The sequence below is a fragment of the Rosa rugosa genome, chromosome 2 (assembly GCF_958449725.1).
Source record: "Rosa rugosa chromosome 2, drRosRugo1.1, whole genome shotgun sequence".
Taxonomy (NCBI): domain Eukaryota; kingdom Viridiplantae; phylum Streptophyta; class Magnoliopsida; order Rosales; family Rosaceae; genus Rosa; species Rosa rugosa.
In genome coordinates, this window is record NC_084821.1 from 29,559,414 (window position 1) to 29,566,282 (window position 6,869).

General features: G+C 40.6%; 1 long non-coding RNA gene across 1 annotated transcript; it reads left to right on the forward strand.

The window, feature by feature from the left end:
• The first annotated feature begins 2,669 nt into the window (after positions 1 to 2,669).
• Positions 2,670 to 5,162, forward strand: LOC133734503 (uncharacterized). Its single transcript, XR_009858372.1, has 3 exons — positions 2,670 to 3,332; positions 4,210 to 4,292; positions 4,977 to 5,162. It is a non-coding gene; the product is annotated as an uncharacterized LOC133734503 (long non-coding RNA).
• Positions 5,163 to 6,869: the final 1,707 nt, after the last annotated feature.

Consider the following 6,869-nt stretch of genomic DNA (forward strand, 5'->3'; position numbering starts at 1 on the left):
CAATTCCTCTCTAAACTCGTAGGGAATCAACAAGTTATGTGCCTTGTAGTGTTCGATTATGTCGATCATACCCAACACCCTTTCAACTGTTTTAGCTCTCTCTATTAGCAAGGTATAGGAACAATCTTTATTATAATATGGAAGCATATGTTCCCTAATTTCAAAGCGGAAACCAAGAATGTAGCGTCTCGTGACCACACGATTTGACTCTTCTTGACCAGCCCTCTTCTTCTCCTCGAGCTTATGAGCGAACAAGCATGTATACGGATGCACAGTCCACTCCTGCTACTGTAAACATGATGTAGAGGACTCAGCTAAAGGCTGCACATGCCCCCAAGGTGACCAATCTACATATGCATGAGAACTAACCGAGGGGCCACTAACTGTAGAATATGTGTCCCATGTTTCTGGAGGTGTCAACGAAAGTTCTATTGGATTCTCATCAACATCCCAATCCTCCAATTCCATGGGTTCATCTTCCTCGGATGACATTGTCAAGCTGAAATGAGGAATAACTTTCAATACCAATTATTTATTCAACAAAGTCGGTCTTAGTACATAGTCCCATGCTGTAATTATTTCAATCCAGAATCAACATCACCACGACTTAAATAAACAACCAACCACATTTCACATCATCACTTTTAAAAATTTCCAATATCAATCACATTTACATAAACACAAGTTTGTCATTCACATACCTTACTCCTTTATTTTTACCTCATACTAGGCCTACATCTTTGCTGCGGTCTATGCACTGTGGAGGAGTTTTGGGTGGCAATACTCATTCAATTTCAAAGGATAAATAAGCGGATAAATGATAACTCGACTCGATAAGATTACAAGACAGATGCAAACATCGAGTCCAACCTACAATATTTCAATGAACAGGATTCACTTATTAACTCAACAAAGGAATATGCACAAATATTTGAAAGTGAATCCATCAACCAATTCAACATAACCTATGAACATATAACAGTTGAACTTGAAAGGATCACAAGTTAAATCACAACAACAAAGTCTATGAGAGCAAGCAAGTAAACTGGACTCGACAAGATATCCAAAGAAGAATCAAATACCAAGTCCAACCACAATAACAACAAGCACAATTTTAACAAACCGGATTCATTGAACAAAGCAATGGAAAACAACCAAATTGAAAAGTGAATCCAATAATTAATCAACATTCAAAAAAACAGAAGATCACGCAAATACAAGTTCAACTTTAAAGACAAGTTGGAACATAATTCGATTTTCAAAGAAAGGATAACGATTTCCGGATTAAGGGATCCAAAGGAAGAACAAACGATAGTTCCGACTAACAATAAGTCGAAGTTCGGAAAACAACTCTAGAGTAAACGAACTTGCTATGGATAGCTGAACGATTTTCAATCTCACAAAACAAGAAATCAAGACTCTAGACGAACGTTGGAAAACTATTTAAATCAGTGTAACGTTTTGTTCAAGAACCTCAAATGTAAGCTCAAATGTAAACAATAATTTCCGCTAAAACTTGTTCTTTTCCGACAAACGTGTCTTTTGACAAAACGCATTTCGAGGTCGTCTCAGGTTTAAGCACATAACATAATAACCACCGAAATTCAAAAATTTTGAAAACTAACTAGAAGTCAACCCTTTTTACCAAATCGCCTTTCAAAGACCTATGCTTTTTGCAACTCTTATTTCAAAATCCTTTTTCCGAAACATTTTCTGAAAACCTTTCTGAAACACTCTTTGAAAACGTTTCCGAACGTATTTCGAAACCCGAAGTCAAACATTTCAAACAATAATTAGAAATTTTCACAACTTTCCAAGTTGAAGGTTCTGAAACACGTCCTCGAACAAGAATTTTTCAAGTCGACTTGTCAACAAGGTTGGAAAATTTTTCACGAGCTGATAAGACTTTTTGTGGTATCCGAGATCTTAAATCATTGAAAATCGAAAACTCAGAAGCATTGCTCTAATACTACTTTCTGTAATGTTCCAAGCTGCACCTCACCAGCGTAAGCACGTCACAGTGCCGCAAAGTGTCTAAAACATAAACCGAACGCTCGATTTATATCCTAGAAAACCGCTAGGCATTTTGTTTGATAAACTTTTCTTAAACGCACAGCTAGGCCTGGGCTCAGGTCTGGTTGGGCCCGAAATTTGGTGAAACCGAGACCGAGCCCGAAATAATCTGTAAGGGCCGATTCGGGCTTTTTCAAAAATCGAAACCGACAAAAACTGTGAGCCCCCGAAAATTTTGTTTAATTTTTGAAGGTAAATTTTTCGCCAATAAGATTTTTTTTCACAAGGTCACTCAAGTGAAGGAGTTGAGTTCGAAGATTTCTTTGGTGACGAGATTCTTTAATTTGGGCCATGTGATTTAAGTTTGGGCCAATGTTCTTTTATTTGGGCCTAAATTGTTACTAGAATTTATCGAGACAAATTGTCGAAGTAAATTGGAATAGGATATGAATTGGGTTGTAGCGAATTTGAATATTGAATCTGTTCGAGAAATCGTTGGTGAAAAACGAATAAAAGTTACGAGCCCGAAAACCCGAAAGCGATCAGCAGGGAGTATTACGTAATTTGACGCGAGGGCAAATTCGACATTGCTCACGCGCTAGTATAAATGGTTAGAAAAACCCCAAAATCTCAAAACTCTTTCTTCCCCTCTCGGCCTCACCTCTCTTCTCTCTCTCCCCGACCCATCTCTTTCTCATCTTCGCTCTCTGCCACCACCGGAGACTCCAACTCCGGCCACCATCTCGCCACACCGCCTCCTCCAATCGACGCAGTACCTAAACCCGACCATAACCCGAGCCTTACCGTCGACATGCACCGCCGGCAGCCACCGCACGCGACCACCACAGTCACGACACCACTGCTCCTCCACTTTCTCTGATCTCCGGCCGGCGCACGGGCACCATTCTCTTCGTCTCGCCGTCGTCGACAACCCCGTGTCCTTGGATCATCCATGCATCACACAAGGAAGGAGAATCGACGATCCAAAGCTTGAAGATCCTCCGGCGAGCTCTGCAAATTCCGACGACTCCGGCCACCGATTGGCAGCATGTGGTATGAAAATCGATCCCCTCGTCATTCTCTACACGTTGGGCCAATTAGTTTTTCAATTCGAACGATTTTGACTGATTGGGTTTCTGGGTTGGCTTCGGCTCCGCCATGTTCTTCGATGCCGGCGACTGCTCCGACCTCTCTGGGCTTGGTTCCCGTCCTGACTGCACCTGTAGAAGAGAAATTGTGAAGCTTGTTAGGTTATTGGCAGCTGGATCATCAGTCAAATTTCAGCAAGGAATTCCGGGAAACTGAGTTCGTTTCCGAAGGTATATGTCGGCCCTTGAATCAAGTTTTTCTCTTCTGGTGATAATGGGAAGTTAAGCAAACTCTGTTGGTTTGGTTGGGTTGATATTGATTGATTTACATTGTGAAGTCTAAAATTGGTTGCTGGAAGTTTATGTTTGAATTGGAAAGTAAATCCGGATGAGTTAATAACCTGGTGTTGTAAACTTGAATTGGAGATTTGGTTGATTGAATGTTGAGTATGCTTACTGTGAATCTGTGGTTGTGAGAATAATAAATTGGATTGGAAATGGTGGTTTGGGATTGTTTCTGGTTCTGTTAGTAAATGTTTTGGTTAAGGTTTGCTAAGACATTTTGTTATGTTGATGGTTGTGAAGAGAATAATTGTGGGTGTGCAGAAACGGTTAGAGTATGTATCGGGTGTCCATAGTAAATTCGATAGAATTACTATGTGATGCGACATAAAAAGAAATTGAGAAATGAGAATGGACCGTTAATGAAAAATGAGTTATGTTGTGAACAAGGTTAAGGAAAAATCGATAATGAAAATAATGGATTTCATTTAGTCAATTTAGATTATTGAAACAAGGTAGCCCGAAGTACTCTAATGCACCATATCCCAAAATTAGTGTAGGAATGTAATGATTCGGGAATGGTAATTGATATTTATCTTTTTGCTTAAGGTTTAAAGACTAAGTATAAATGTCAACTCGGTTGACCCGAATTACACTAAGGAAAGAAGTACGATCACCATATCCCGAATGCGCTTATTACGTTAAGTGAATTGTTTGGGAATGGTTACCAATAATTATTGGTTAGAGATAAATTGGTAATTTATAAAGGAATTGAACAATCTGAAATTATGAGTTTATTACTTATTGGTTTAATTTTATTATAAAGGACTCGAGCGTGTGCACATGAAATTGGAAGAAGTATTGAAAGTCGGAAACGAGGCTAAGATTGGGCGAGCACTCCAATTCCAGGTAGGGTGAGCTGTCCCTTCCTTGTTAGAGGCTTTTCAGTATATGTGGAATGCTATACTATGATAGTATGTTGCCTGCAAGAACGTTTTTGGTTGTTCATCAGTCGATGCCTCGTGATACATGTGTTTTCAGAACTGATAATTGTTGATTGCGAAAACCGAGGCTAGACTTGCATGTTGAGATACTGTACCCTTGTATGTGTACTTGTGACCTGAAAGTGAATGGGACCTAGACGCGTTGATTCCTAGGGATCCCACGGTGTCGATAACCGTGAACCTCCGGAGGGGGCTGTGCTCCTATGTTTGTCAAGGAAAAGCAAATACAGACAGTGAACCAGTCATAGGAGACTCAGAGCCAGGAAATGGACACTTTCGCTACTTGTAGTCACAAAGACTACAGAGTAGTTGGCTGGTTCTCGTACTCAGAACGAACCAGGTCGGTCACTGATTTATCTTATTTTAGCCGGCAGGTAAGTATCTCGGAGCTCCAAGTGTGTGAAGCATACTGCACATGTTTTATGAAAGAAAACGAATGTTTGTGGTTGCCACTTTTCTTAAAGCATTTTTCGATAAACGTGCACAATATTATGTAGTAAATATTTTCAAGTATCTTATTTTTCAAACCTAGCATGGTTGGGTCGGCCCCTACTGGGCATGCGAGGACGAAAGCTCACCCCTACTATAGTGTGCAGGTTTCGAGCATGTGGTCGGGAAGCGTACAGGGGAGGCACATGGCACGGCTTGGCGCATTTCTCTTTAGTTTTATCAAAAGAAGGTTTTGGTCCTTAACCGGATTTTGTAGTAGCTTGTTTATTTACTTTTTATTTATTTCCTACTCGTTTACAAAAATTCCGGGAGACCCGTAACCCTGGGGCGCGTCTCCCATACTTTTAGTTACTTAGTGATCTGTTTTATTTTCCAAATTGGGCTCCCATTTTAAGCCCAAATCCTTTAGCCCACTCTGAATTCCGCTTTTGAAAATATGTTGTTAGGTTGCTAGAGTGATTTGTCCAAGAAAGTGTTTTGTAAACCAACAACCCAAACTCAAAAGGCCTTGCGGTTTCGGGTTGATGAGCTATTGAGATGTCATTCGTGACATGTCGATTCCTCATTGGCTCGGAGTCGCGGCGCTGTGGGACCCCCCTCTCGGGTCACCACAAAAACCGATCCCAAACGGGCCAGTTCTGTCTTCGGGCTTTTCTGGCCCAAAATCCAGTAAATCCCGTAATATGAAAAATATACACAAAATTCGGTAAGAGGTGAGGTTTGAACCCCCGACCTCTTACACGAATCCCTTGCTCCCAACCACTGGAGCACAAGATGCTCTCAGTATAATATGTGCAAAGTTTATATTTATTTCGTCCTAGGCGATAGAAGTAAAACGAAACAGAACCCAGAACCCTGTTTTACTTTCTACTCTCTCTTTCTTTTCTAGTCGTCTTCTTCGACACTTCTTCTTCTTCTACAATTCTACTTCATATCAACATCAGATCATCCTCATCCAATTACCATATATTCCATCATCAAATCAACATCATTAGATCATCCTCACCGAAAATCCATATTCTTTCTTCAATTCTTTCCTCTTCCTCGTCTTTCATCAACTGCATAATACTCTCCTCTTTCTTCTAGTTCATTCTTCCTCCTCCTCTTTCATCAAATTCTTTCTTCTTCCGGCTATTTTCTCCAAATTCTTGCTAAAATCCGTATACCTATCAACTAGCCGAAACAAGCCGATATCTCTGTATACCGATCTCTCACCACCTACACCACGGTCACTACACCTCCGGTGGGAAGAAGATCTCAATGACTTCGATCTACTCCGCTCCGAGCTTCAAGCTCAAGAAGCCATCAGGAAAAGCCGGGGCGGCATGGGAGAGAAGGGGAGTGAGGATGAGGATGAGATTGATGATCCTAAGCTTAAGGAGTTTTTGTAGGTGATGCAACCTAGGGCTATGTCGAAATTGTGGTCGAAAGGAGAGAAGAAGAAAGAGCAGAGGAAGAAAGGGAATGAAAAGAGTTTGGCTGCGGTGGACATGGAGGTAGATGAGGATGTGGAGAAGGATGATTCAGTTCGGGTCGGTCTTTCTGTCCAGAAAAATATCAAGCCCGACACCGACCCGATAAACTGTAATGCTGATAGGAGCATATTAATGCGATGTTTTAATAGTTATTTCCTCATATTTTACTTAGTTATTTCCTTAAATAAATAAATTTTAATTTAGTTTCTATTTTCTAGGTACACCGGAGAAAATGACAAGGAAATGAGCTGAAATGAAGAAATGGAGTATTCCTGGTCCGACTAGGAATCCCAGTCAACGCAGGAATCCTGATGAGGCTAGGAAACCTGAAGGCATTAGGAGATCACATGGCTTAAAGATATCAGGAGAGAATCAAGGAGATTACATTGAGAATATCAAGGGAGAGTTTCAAGGGATTGTGCAACAAGAAAAGGCTCAAAACAAGTCCAAATTCGTTCCTTAATTCCCTCAAGATATGTTGGCCGAAATTAAGGAATTAAAATATGCAGTTTTAATGTGAAAATCAAGAGAAAATCAAGGGGAGGATGTTAAGGATA